General features: G+C 35.9%; 1 protein-coding gene across 1 annotated transcript in view; it reads right to left on the reverse strand.

Annotated features, from left to right (window-relative positions):
- USH2A (usherin) overlaps positions 1–12,371 on the reverse strand; it is a 798,563-nt gene that overhangs the window by 129,361 nt on the left and 656,831 nt on the right. The window lies entirely within an intron of this gene.

Consider the following 12,371-nt stretch of genomic DNA (forward strand, 5'->3'; position numbering starts at 1 on the left):
AAAAATTAGTTGATAATCTCATTTAGGATCCCTTGTAATGTGATGAGTTGATTCTCTTTTGCTACTTTCAAGATTCTTTGTGATTTTTGGTAGTTTTCATATAATGCGTCTTGGTATGAATCTCTTTGAGTTTATGGTATTAGAGGTTGTCCTAGAGGCTTCTTGGATTTGTAGACTTATGTCTTTCATCAAATCTGGGAGGTTTTCAGCCCTTATTTTTAAAATAATTTTTTGCTTTTTTCTAGGACTCTCATAAACCACATGTTGGTCCACTTGATGGTATCCTACAAGTCTTTAAGTCTATTCACTATTTTTACTCTTTTTCTTTATGCTCCTCAGACTGGATAATTTCAATAATTCTATCTTCAAATTGCTGATCCTTTCTTCTGCCTGATCAAAAACTCTACTGAAGGCTGGGCGTGGTGGCTCATGCCTGCAATCCCAGCATTTTGGGAGGCTGAGGCGGGCAGATCATGAGGTCAGGAGATGGAGACCATCCTGGCCAACATGGTGAAACCCTGTAAAAATACAGAAATTAGCCGGGCATAGTGGTGTGTGCCTGTGATCCCAGCTACTCGGGAGGCTGAGGCAGGAGAATCACTTGAACCCGGGAGGTAGAGGTTGCAGTGAGCTGAGATCGCGCCACTGCACTTCAGCCTGGGCGACAGAGTGAGACTCCGTCTCCAAAAAAAAAAAAAAAAAAAAGTAATAGAAAAGTAAATTACTTCTTAATATAGCGATTGAAAGCTGCACAAAACTTAAGTTGGCAAATATTAGACTGTGTATTCCAAAAGTAAGAAATGTGCATAATCTATTTTTAAAAGTATAATATTTCTATTTAAAGATATACTCTATTGGCAAATAAAAATGAAGGCACATTTCACTTAAAACATATAAGGCAATTATGCTGTCATACATTTTTTCTAGGCTTACTTACTTTTAAAGTTCATAGAAAACAACACCAATTTTGCTTGTGACAATGATTTTTCTGTAGAGCATTGTGTATGCCTCCCGTCTGACATGGATCCTTGACATAACAGCCCATAAAATATCCAAATCATGGTCTACCTAGAGAATTCCCAGTGTATTAATTGTTGGGCCAGGACAGTTCACTGTCAGTGAGACTTATGGCCCTAAATACATAGAAAATTTGGGTTCAGCAATTGTCATCTTTCACCATTCCTTCCTAAAGAAAGTAGGTGTTGTCACTTTAGCCTAGTTAAAGTCTATTTATATAATTAAATGCTTGTTAACTTTTATTTGGTCATGAACAACAGGCATACTTTTTCAAGGAGAGGATATGAGTTTTGAATGAAGAATATAATGGAATTTTCTATTACATTTTCTCCTTGATCTGAGAGTTTTTAACATTTATGAGTTTAGTTATTTACTTCTGTAGTACCTACATAAGCCTATCTTTACTTTAGAAACAGTGGAATCTAGAGATAACATTACTGAGGAAGCACAGGACTTGATGACCTAAGAGAGATGAGGTCTAAAGAATGAAATGTGGTTTTGCTTTTTATAGATGTGGCCTCTATATTTACAGAGTGGAAGAGCTGGTACAAACCAAAGATGCTCAAGATTTTGTGTAGGATAGATGAAAAAGAGGTGTTGAAGGAGATATTGATCATCTTCAGAAGTACTGATCAATTGCTTCCTCAGGAAAGGTGCTAGATTGCGTTAAATTTGGCAGCTCAGACTGAGAATGTTTATTTTAAATTTAGAGCATCATGGCTAAACTATCTGGTACATTTATTCTAGTAGGTTAAACTACTAACATTCTATCATTGATTCCTAAACTCTTATCTCTAGCTTTCTATCTTTCCTGTATTACAGCTTTGTATTTTCAACAGCCTACTATGTATTTCTACATGGATATTCTTCAGAGGCCATGATCTCAACAATTCTAAAACAGAACTAGCTGTATTTTCCACTCCGAAACCTGTTCTTTTTCCTAGATTTCCTCTTTCGGTAAGTCATAATACCATCTTCCTATTTTCCTAGGATGGAAATCTTAGAGTAAGACTTTTAGAGTGGATCCTGCCTTCTTCACTCCAAAACTCAAGTGACTACTAAATTTTATCAGTTATTTCTTTGAGAACTTTGGGCTTTATATATAATCAGCAACAAGGAGACTTTGCAGTTATAAACAAGAAAATGAGAGTCTACCTATATTTTAGAATGATAACACTGTCGGGAAGTGAATAGTGGCTTAAAAACATGAGAGACAAGATATAGGGAAACCAGTTTGAAAGTCTTTACAATGTTCGCAGAAGTAGTACAAACAAGAGTCATTTCACTGCATCCCTGTGTCATTCCAGGCAGCACGCATTATCTCATTTAATACTATTAGAATGTCAACTGTATAAATTAGGACTTTGTTTTCTCTGATGTGGTTCCACTGCCTAGACTTTAGCACAAAGTAGCAGCTCAATAAATGTTAGTTGATTGAATGAATGAATGAATCCTCAAGACAATACTGCATGGTAAATATTACTATTTTTTAAGATGAGAAAACTAAAACTCAGAGAAGTTACATAACTTGTTCCAGATTGCACACTGATTAATGGAGAAGCGAGGACTTGAACTTAGGCCCATCTGATACCAACACTTATGTCACTATACTTATGCTTTTCCTTGATAATGGAGTCTTAGAGTAGGACAACTGGGGGAAAAATGACAAGATAGGTTTGAGAAAACTTGTGCAGTAAGGCAGAGCCATTCTTGGAGACTATTCCAAAGCAAGGAAACAAATGATGGATAAGTTAGAATCATTACCAATGGAACAAGCATATTACAGGTAGAAATTTAAAATTCTGCAGACCAAGTATCCCAACCTGAAATACACCTGCTCTGGAGGTTTGTGGGCTCATGTCAAAGTATATTCAAAGACAGGAACAAATATAGTACCGTAGGTCCTCGAATAATGTTGTTTCATTCAACATTGTTTCATTAATATTTATGAGGAAAAAAATTGATTCCTGGCTGGAGCCACCGTCTGTGTGACATTTACACATTCTCCCCATGTCTGCGTGATTTCTTTATGGGTACTCTGGTTTTTTCCCATATCCTGAATATGTTCCCATTAAATTAATTGGTGTGTCTGAATGGTCCTAGTCTGAGTGAGTGTGGGTGTGTGTGTGTGCCCTGTGACGGAATGGCCTTGAGCTGCCTGGTTAGGCCCTGGCCACCCCAAACCTGAGCTGGAAATAGTGTGTCAGAAAATGAATGAATGAATGAATAATTGTAAAGATTCATTAAGTGTGTTACTATCATACAGATGCATAATAATAAACAATGCTATACAAAAGCCTTCCATGACCTTGCCGTACTTGCGATTGTTTTTACTAGTGTGTAGTGGTAAGGGGAGTTTCTTCTAATTTCTGCTCAAAAACATTTATCCCTATGGCTGTTGTCACTCGCTGATTTGCCAAAACTTAGGTTAAAAATGATCTTACTTGTTTCTATTAATCTTTCTTAAATGTATGTACAGCTCATATTTATTTCAGTTTAATATTAGAAGTGTTTTGGTCTTTCTTTGATGATTAGTTTGGTGATGTTCTTGTGATCAGAAATATGCCTTGCAACTTAAATCTTGCTTATATCAACTAGCCTAAGGTAAAATTGGTTTCCTTATACATCTTTTCACTCAAAGTTGCAGTTTCCAAGAATCTATCAATGACATTAAGGACTTACTGTACCTCTTTTTGGAATATCACTTTGATGTGGAAAATTTGGGAAACAGGATTTCCCTGTTTGAGGAAGGGGAACCAGCACAATCCCTGTTTCTTTGTTCACAAAAATTGAGTGTGAGTTTTTCTTTCTAAAAGTTCAAGATTAGAAAATTATATGTATGGTGAGTAATTAGAATTTTTGCTAGCCAATTGTAGAGTTGAAGACTCTATAGTCACCTCAGAGTGAACCAACTGTAGGGCAGAAGAAAATGTTTATGCTGATGTGCCAGTGTGCTGAACAAGTATAACTGTTCATACTGTAACCAAAGGACAATGTAATTTTAGTCTATCGCTATTGCTTTAAAATGAACTCAATGTGGATTTTCTACCCTAGATATGGGATGAAAAGTTAGCCTGACCCGTGACACTTCCACTTTGTTTCAGGTAATAAAGAGTTGTATATTATTTTTCTCCATAAGGAAACAGGAAAAGATGTCATAACAAAAATTAAATGCCTAAAAAATAACTTTATTTTTCTCTTTTCTGGTATGGTGAATACACATAATAGGCCTATTTAAGGGCTATTCCTTGAGGCCTAATTCACCACTCCATGACACAACTGGCAGTTTTTACTGCTCTCAACAAGACTGCAATAATTAAAATGAAATTTGAGAGTTGGATAAGGAGAATTGATTATAGAGACCATTTGAGACTCAATTCATTAATGGATGAGAAAAATTGAAGTACTGTGCCAGAGGTAAAATAAAGAGTAATGTAATCAGGCTTCTTCTTCCTCTCCGCAAAAAGTATTTTTTGGAGAATGTTGCTTGAGGTAGTAAGAGAGATTGAAGAAGGAATCGGGGACCCTCTCAGTTTGCAATTTGACCTTCAGCAGGAAGATATGCTTATAGAAATTTCCATCCAGAGTATCCTGGAATGACAAAGCATTCCATATCACATTTTGGGCATTTCTCCCTATTGTTACCCTGCCATAACAGTAAAGCAGTGAGGAATAAAAGGCTGTTGTTTGAAGCCACAGGTTTTTGTTTTTGTTTTTGTTTTTGTTTTTTTTTGAGACAAAGTCTTGCTTTGTCACCAGGCTGGAGTGCAGTGGCATGATCTTGGTTCACTGCAACCTCTGCCTCATGGGGAACCCAAATGTTTATGACAAAATGAAGAGGGGAAGAATTGCCAGGACCTTGAACCTGTTATTGGGCTTAGTTTTCTTTAGATCTTCCTAATATCCTGAAATATAACAGCATTATCACTCTTTAGCCAATGAGATTAGTAGAAAATGTTTTCCCAAACGATAAGTTGTATAATATATTATTTTTTGGATGAAGACAAACACTGGAATACAGTGGCAAATTTACATGAATTTTTAAGATAAAAAGCAAGACCTTAAAGAAATTGCAAACTAATGATGATTGCTTCAGGCTCTGTTTTCAGACCTCCTAGGATTGCATATTCATCCTGTCTTCTTTGTTCCTAGGACAGTTCTTGCAGAAAAGTTTGACAAACACACATTCATAAAAAACGTGCCATCATTCTTGTTGAACTAGACAAACCACAGAGTGGTATGTCAGACAGATCAAATCCTTCTTCTGCCCTTATTTCCCAAGCGACCACTGGCAAATTAACTAACCTCTATGAATGTTGTCTCTTCATGTGTAAAATGATGATACTAATAGCTACCTTACAGAGAGTTGTGAGGATTAAATTGGAACTTATCTGTAAGCCTTTTAATATATTCCCATAACATAGAAAGTACTTAATAAATGGCCAACATCTCTACAAAACAAAATGGAACAAAATGAAATAAAGAACAAAAAACAACTATGGCACTGTTTTCATGTGCCCTCAAACACTTTTGAATCCATTTTTCATATAAAGCTGCTATTCCAACTACAAATAAATGTTACATTCACTCAAGTTAATGTCTTTGTAACACTATTTTGTTATCTAGTTTTATTTTTTATGTGTACTTGGATATGATCAAATTGCATTCCTATGAAAATATTGTATTATTCATTCTTAGCAGTAATTTGGAGTGGCATTCCTTCCAATTCATCTCAGGTTGTTTTACTTTATGTCTTCAGTCTGTACCTACTGTTCTGCTTCCAGGCCTTGCAGCCTTCAAGAAGAAACTTTTGTTGTAAAAAGGACAGGACTCCCAGGGGATGAGGGAAAAAACTGTGCTTCTACTGCATGTCAAATATAAACATAATCTTAATCCAGATTTAAACATGGCTAGCCAAACCATGAGCATAGAAAATGTATTTTTCACCTCTTCGTTAATCGGAAATAAATGTCCTTTACATAGACCTATGAGGTGCTGAAACAGAAAATGCCCCTCTAAGCCGTGAACACGTCAGACACTGACAAGCATTTAGGAAAGAGGGCCCCCTCCACTGTCATAATTTACAGGACTGTGACATGAAAGTCTCTTGTGTTCCTACAAACCCTATACCATCTGCAATGAGTCTGAAACGACTGAGCCCCTTGGTATTCTGATGACTAAATGAAATGAAATGGGCATATTTGTTAAAGTCAGCTGGGAAGCCACACAACTTGGTTAGTTCCTGAGTTCATAAATTTATGTCAGAGCAAGAGGAGCAGTGGAAGCTCAAGTGAACCAATTTACCCTAAGTGCAAATGGCAGTTTTGTTATTTGGTGTCAAAGTTACCAGTCGCACAATGACAAGCTGCCATAACACATTTTCTTGTTCACTAAAGAACAAGGATTTCGTTGGTTAATATTCCTTGCAATGCTCCTTTTCATAATTTACAACAACTAGATGCTGATAGGTTATTTAACATTTATGAAGTTAAGATGTAATCAGAAAAACCCTGATTATCTTTACAAATAAAAAAGTTAAATTATTCAACTTTTTTTTCTCCATGGCTTCATTTCACAGCAGGTGCATACTTTACAATGGGACAAGTCAATCAATAATCCTTTTTAAATCTTTTTTTAGGAGCTGGAACAGGAAAAATTCTAAGAGGAAAAACTGTTAATTCAGTTTGATAGAGGCATTTGTTTCAAAACACTTCGTTGCACTTAACACGGTGCCTTTAACAAATCGAGCTAAATTCTCCACTGTATAGGTAGGGGCATCTTGATTAGGCCTTTTTGGGGGCACAGAAGTAAAATGGGACCCTCTTGAACTAATTCATACCAATTGTATGGAAATTTAACATTGGTTGTATAATAGTTATCATTTATGTCTTTTCCACCTTACTAGATGGTAGGGTTCCTGACAAGAGGGACAGTGTCTCATTCCTCTTTGTAACTTTTAGGGTGTCCAGCATCATGTTTTGCCCCTGAGTGGGGCTCAGAAATCATTTTCATGTTAGTCAAATGAATAGAGGAATCAATATACCCAAAGGCAAATAAATTATATCTCATAAAGTTTTGAGCCACAAATAAAATGATTGTATTGGGTTACTGGGTGGCCTGATCCTGAATTACACTGTCCTCATTCATACTTCCTATATATAAAGCAAAAATCAGTTTTTTAGCTTTTAAATGGGATTACAGTAGAACTCATGAAATATCATTTGCTTTCTGCACTGTTTAGTTGGAAAAATATTGAGAAAATATAGAATACTAGTTCTGAGTCAGACGTGGACTCAGACCCATGAGGGTCAGCCCTGCTCTGACACCTACTTGAAGAATAACCTAGAGAAAATAGCTTGGAGTGTCTAAATTGACCTTTTTCATTAGTAAAATGAGAAAAACAATAGGACATACTACATTAAATTATTATGAACACTAAATGAGATATATGTTAATCTCTTAGCAAAATGCCTAGCATATATTAAAACTCAATAATGAAAGATACATTTTTAAACATCCAAAACAAAACCTAAACCATTGAAGTGAGTTTTACATTTTCTTCTGAAACTCACCTCTCCTTGTCATTTGGTTATTGCATGTATAAGTTAAGAAGAGTGAAACAACTGTCAATGTTGAATCATCCCAATTAATGTAACGTGAATCCTTTAGAAAGATTAATGTAAATTTTGACTTTAAATGAATAGTATCCGATATAATACACTGCAGCTGATGAGTTAACTGAATGCCAAGATGTCTAATGTCCATAAATAGACCATATTATGGCCAGCTAACCTTTAATCAAAATGATAAATAAAAACATTTATATTCCTAGAGCAATATTAATAAAAATTATTTCTCAGTAGAATTGCTGCTAATTTGTTCTTTAATGGGGTAAGATATTAATGTTAAAGGAAAAGCACCAGTATTTCTATATTGTGTGTTAAACCTAAATGACTCACCATCCTTAGTGAGAAAAAGTATGTGTTTAATGCAATGGCATTGTTAATTAGAACATGATTAAGGGCTAGAACAGTTGAAAATATAGTCATCATCTTGATAAATTAGGAAGACTCATTATTACCTTCAGAGTTTAAATAATTTTGAATGTTTAGATTCTTAAACAGCAGGGATATCTATCTCCATTGTTATTCTGAGTGAACCACTTATGTTCCATGAAGCATTTGCTATTTAATTTTCCATAATTTTTCACCTATTAAGGTAACATATATCCTTTGCTCTCTTTAATATAAATGTTCTCTTTAATATGAATTCAAAAGTCCTGATCCAATGTTGAGAGCAGGTAAAAGGTGAGAGGGAATGTTTAGGAATAAACTAAGGTGGTTTATATTACCTAAAGGTTCAAACAATAATGGAGTTTTACCATGCCATCTCATTTACTTCATATAACAATATAAGGTAGGCATTTAACTTCCCCTTGTACAGATGAGAAACCTGAATTTGAGAAACATTGTGCAGCCGGCCCAAGGCTAGAGGACAACTAAATAGTGGAGCCCATTCCATGTTAGAAAACAATATGTCCTTTTCTGAAAGGTGAAAAAACTGCACATCTGTAAGACAAGATGCAGTCTTCGGAAAACATGTGTATGTGCTCTGTTTGTCATTGAAGAAGAAATGTCTCTCTGTCTCTGTCTCTCTGCCTCTCTCTCTCTTTGTGTGTGTGTCTCTGTTTAAGTTAATGTAGAGGAAGGATGACTTTAAGAGAAAATCAAATGTTTGAGTAATTTTAAATGGCAGGATATCCACAAGTTACATTTGACCGCATAATAAATTGTGGAGGCTCACTCACCATTGTGTTCCTCCACTAATTCAGCAAAATTTTTATAAGGATATGTTGTTTGTATGTCACCTGATTTAGAGGTTCAAATGATACACAAAAGGCTAGAGATCTTGATTTTCTAGAGCTTGGAGTGTTTTGGTAATGTTACTACTGACATTTACCAAGAAAGAATAAGGTAAAGTGGATGAGGGTTTACATGGGAGATAGGGGAATATTTACCAAGGCTTTAAAATAGAATTTAGATGATCTCTTTACAGCAAATTGAGAAGTGACTCTCCTCCCTTCCCACCTAACTAAAATCTTCCTGCACCTGGAATCTGTTTTTTCTTTTTTGAGATGGAGTCTTGCTCTGTTGCCCAGGCTGGAGTGCAGTGGTGCGATCTTGGGTCACTGCAAGCTCCACCTCCCAGGTTCACGCCATTCTCCTGCCTCAGCCTCCCGAGTAGCTGGGACTACAGGCGTCCGCCACTGCGCCCGGCTAATTTTTTGTATTTTTAGTAGAGACGGGGTTTCACCCTGTTAGCCAGGATGGTCTCGATCTCCTGACCTCGTGATCGGCCAGCCTCGGCCTCCCAAAGTGCTGGGATTACAGGTGTGAGCCACCGTGCCCGGCCTCTGGAATCTGGTTTTAAGTCATGTCTATTCCTTCTAGAATGTGTAGATAAAGCTTTCTGGTTACTACTTCCTTCACGCTGCAAAAAGTCATTGTTGCCATGTGGAAATTTTCCCTTCAGGGGCTCACCACTTTCCACAAATAATTCTTCTGGTTTTGACGCTCCCAGTAAAATATTATTTTCCAAGAATCATTTGGTTTTCACCAACACCCAGCTCTGTTTCTTCGCCCTCTGGGCTACTATTTCAAACATAATAGTTGATCCATCATAAATCTGAGAGACTTTGGTCAATAAATGAAAAGTCGATTTGGATTTAAGGGTTAAGCCAAAGACAGAAAGGAACTGGTCTTAAAAGGCAGTAGCAGACAGTAGACCTGAATTTGAATCCTGGCTCTGCAGTGTGACCTTGAGCATATTATATTACTTTTTTGAGATTCGAATTTCTTATCTTAAGATGGGGATAATGATATTAGCTGTCTTTTAGGGTTTGCATAAAAATTAACTGAGGTAAGGCAGAGAAAGAGCTTATCAGTGTTTGGCACATAGTAAGAATTTAACAAATGGCAAATACACCAAGTAATATGAATGTATGTACATGACATTTGTTATCAGTATCATGGGTACTCTTCCCCTGGGTATTGTCATTATTCCCTAGACCTTACCCTTTGACTAATAGGACTTATAAACATGTACTAAGACTTAGTTTATTTATAGCATTAGAACAATAATTTGAAAACTGAAAATCCAGTTAATTGCTTAGGTAATTTTTTGGTTGCCAAGTAACCACATAGACATTTTTTTCCCCAGCAACTTACCTTTCTAAGGTTACTCTGTTCACACTGACCACAAAACAAAATGCATATTTAAAAAAACAAATAAAATTTAGCCAGTATTTTGGCTTTAGACCATGGGTGTCCAATCTTCTGGCTTCCCTGGGCCACAATGAAAGAAGATTAATTGTCTTGGGCCACATATAAAACACACTAACACTAACAATAGCTGATGAGCTAAAACAAATAATTGCAAAAAACCCAAGAAAGTTTTTGAATTTATGTTGGGCGGCATTCAAAGCCATCCTGGGCTTTAGGTTGGACAAGCTTGCTTTAGACATTCAAGAGAAACTGGTGGATTCATGTTTTCAGAGAAAACAGTTATTGTAATTCACCAATCTCACTCGGTGAGTGTGATCCATGCTTCTGGTAAATCACATCTATTCTTTTAGATATTTGGATGGGTAGGTAAAGCTTTCTAGTTACTAGTTTCTTCATGCTGCAGAGATCATTGTTGTCACATGGCTGTCTTCCCTTCAGTGGCTTGCCACTTTCCACAATTAACTCTTCTAGTCTTGGCACGCCACTGACACACCCAGTCAAACATTGTTCTCCCATAATCATTTGGTTTCAACAATACCTAGATCGGTTCCTTGGTCCTCTGGGCTACTATTTCAAAAAGCACTTGGTAGCACATCAAAGTCATATGTGGAGTTTTTAAAAAGCTCTAGATTTCCTGACTCCATCCCAGGAGATTCTTATTCAGTAAATTTGGGGTTGAGAATCTGTCTTTACACAAGCTTCCTAGGTGATTCTAATGCTCATTCAGGTTTGGGAACTGCAGGCATGGACTGTTTTGCCCATTATTCAGCTCTCTGATGTAATCATTTTGTAATGGCAGGGAGTATGATGAATACCTAGAAAACTCTTTATTGTGAGCAAATAAACAATCTCCACTTACAAATTTATTTTCTTTCTGTTTAAAATATATATATTTGTGACTATTCAGGAATAGAAAAATGTTTTTATTATCCAAATCAAAACACAGCATGAGGTACTTTCCAATAAGATCAACTGTAGATTATACACAAGTCAAAATCATCTGTTTATTGAGTTTGAAATCCTTCTAGACACCAGAAAAAAGGTTTAATTTAAGATTTTAATCTTTCCTGATATTATATGGTTTCTGAAATGGATTCTGTGCATCTTAAACTGTAAGATTGACAGGTCTGAATATTATAGATTTATTAACCATTGGTTAAATGGTCAGAGTTAGTGTGTAAAGCACTCTACAGTATCCCCTAGGCTGGACCAGAATGAACAATTTATACAAAGCCTGAGGTATGTGAGGGTTAAGGTCGCATTAAACAAGTGAAAGTTGTGTTTTCTTCCACAATGATACATTTCTAAATGGAAACATGATATATTAAACATTTAGGTGTGATATTGAATTCAAGAAAAAAGTGACACATGCTGGGAAATTTGAAAGAGGTCTTGAAAATTTACTAATCCAATCCTCAGTAGGCGGTTTTATTATTTTGAAAATGGGGGCTTTGAGACCCAGCAAATGTTGGCACAAATACGTTTTAAAAATGAGCAATTAAAGACAAAAAATAATTCTTTAAACAATCACCATTAGTATCTATAGAATATTATACAGAACTAGATAATGTATTTATTATATACATTACTTCATTTAATCTTTACAACAACCCTACCTGCCTACATGTAGGTATCATCATTATCTCCACTTCACAGATGGAGAAAATTGAGGCCTAGAGACCGTTTAAGTTCAGCTAATAGGTGGGAGTATTGGAATATGAATCTCGGCTTTTTCATTTGTCTTACTTGCATAGTCATAAAATAAAGATATTTTCAAATCCATACTGAGCATGAAGTCTTCAGATTAGCAATGGCAACTGATATGTGTAATAATGTTAAAATAACAGATATTTTGATAAGCCATGGGACTTCCCAGTCATATGGCGAAGAAATCATCAACTTTGCTCATCACTCTGAAATTTCCCTTATTGTTCCTGGAGAATTTGGATTGTAGAAGACCCTGGTCTGAATCTAAAACTTTCTTGTCAATAGGCTAAATCTGGTCTTAGATTTGCTCTATCCAGCTTCATTTTATTTTGTGGTGCAAAAACACAACAGCACAATAACAAT

Source organism: Hylobates moloch, unplaced genomic scaffold (genome assembly GCF_009828535.3).
Source record: "Hylobates moloch isolate HMO894 unplaced genomic scaffold, HMol_V3 SCAFFOLD_18, whole genome shotgun sequence".
Taxonomy (NCBI): domain Eukaryota; kingdom Metazoa; phylum Chordata; class Mammalia; order Primates; family Hylobatidae; genus Hylobates; species Hylobates moloch.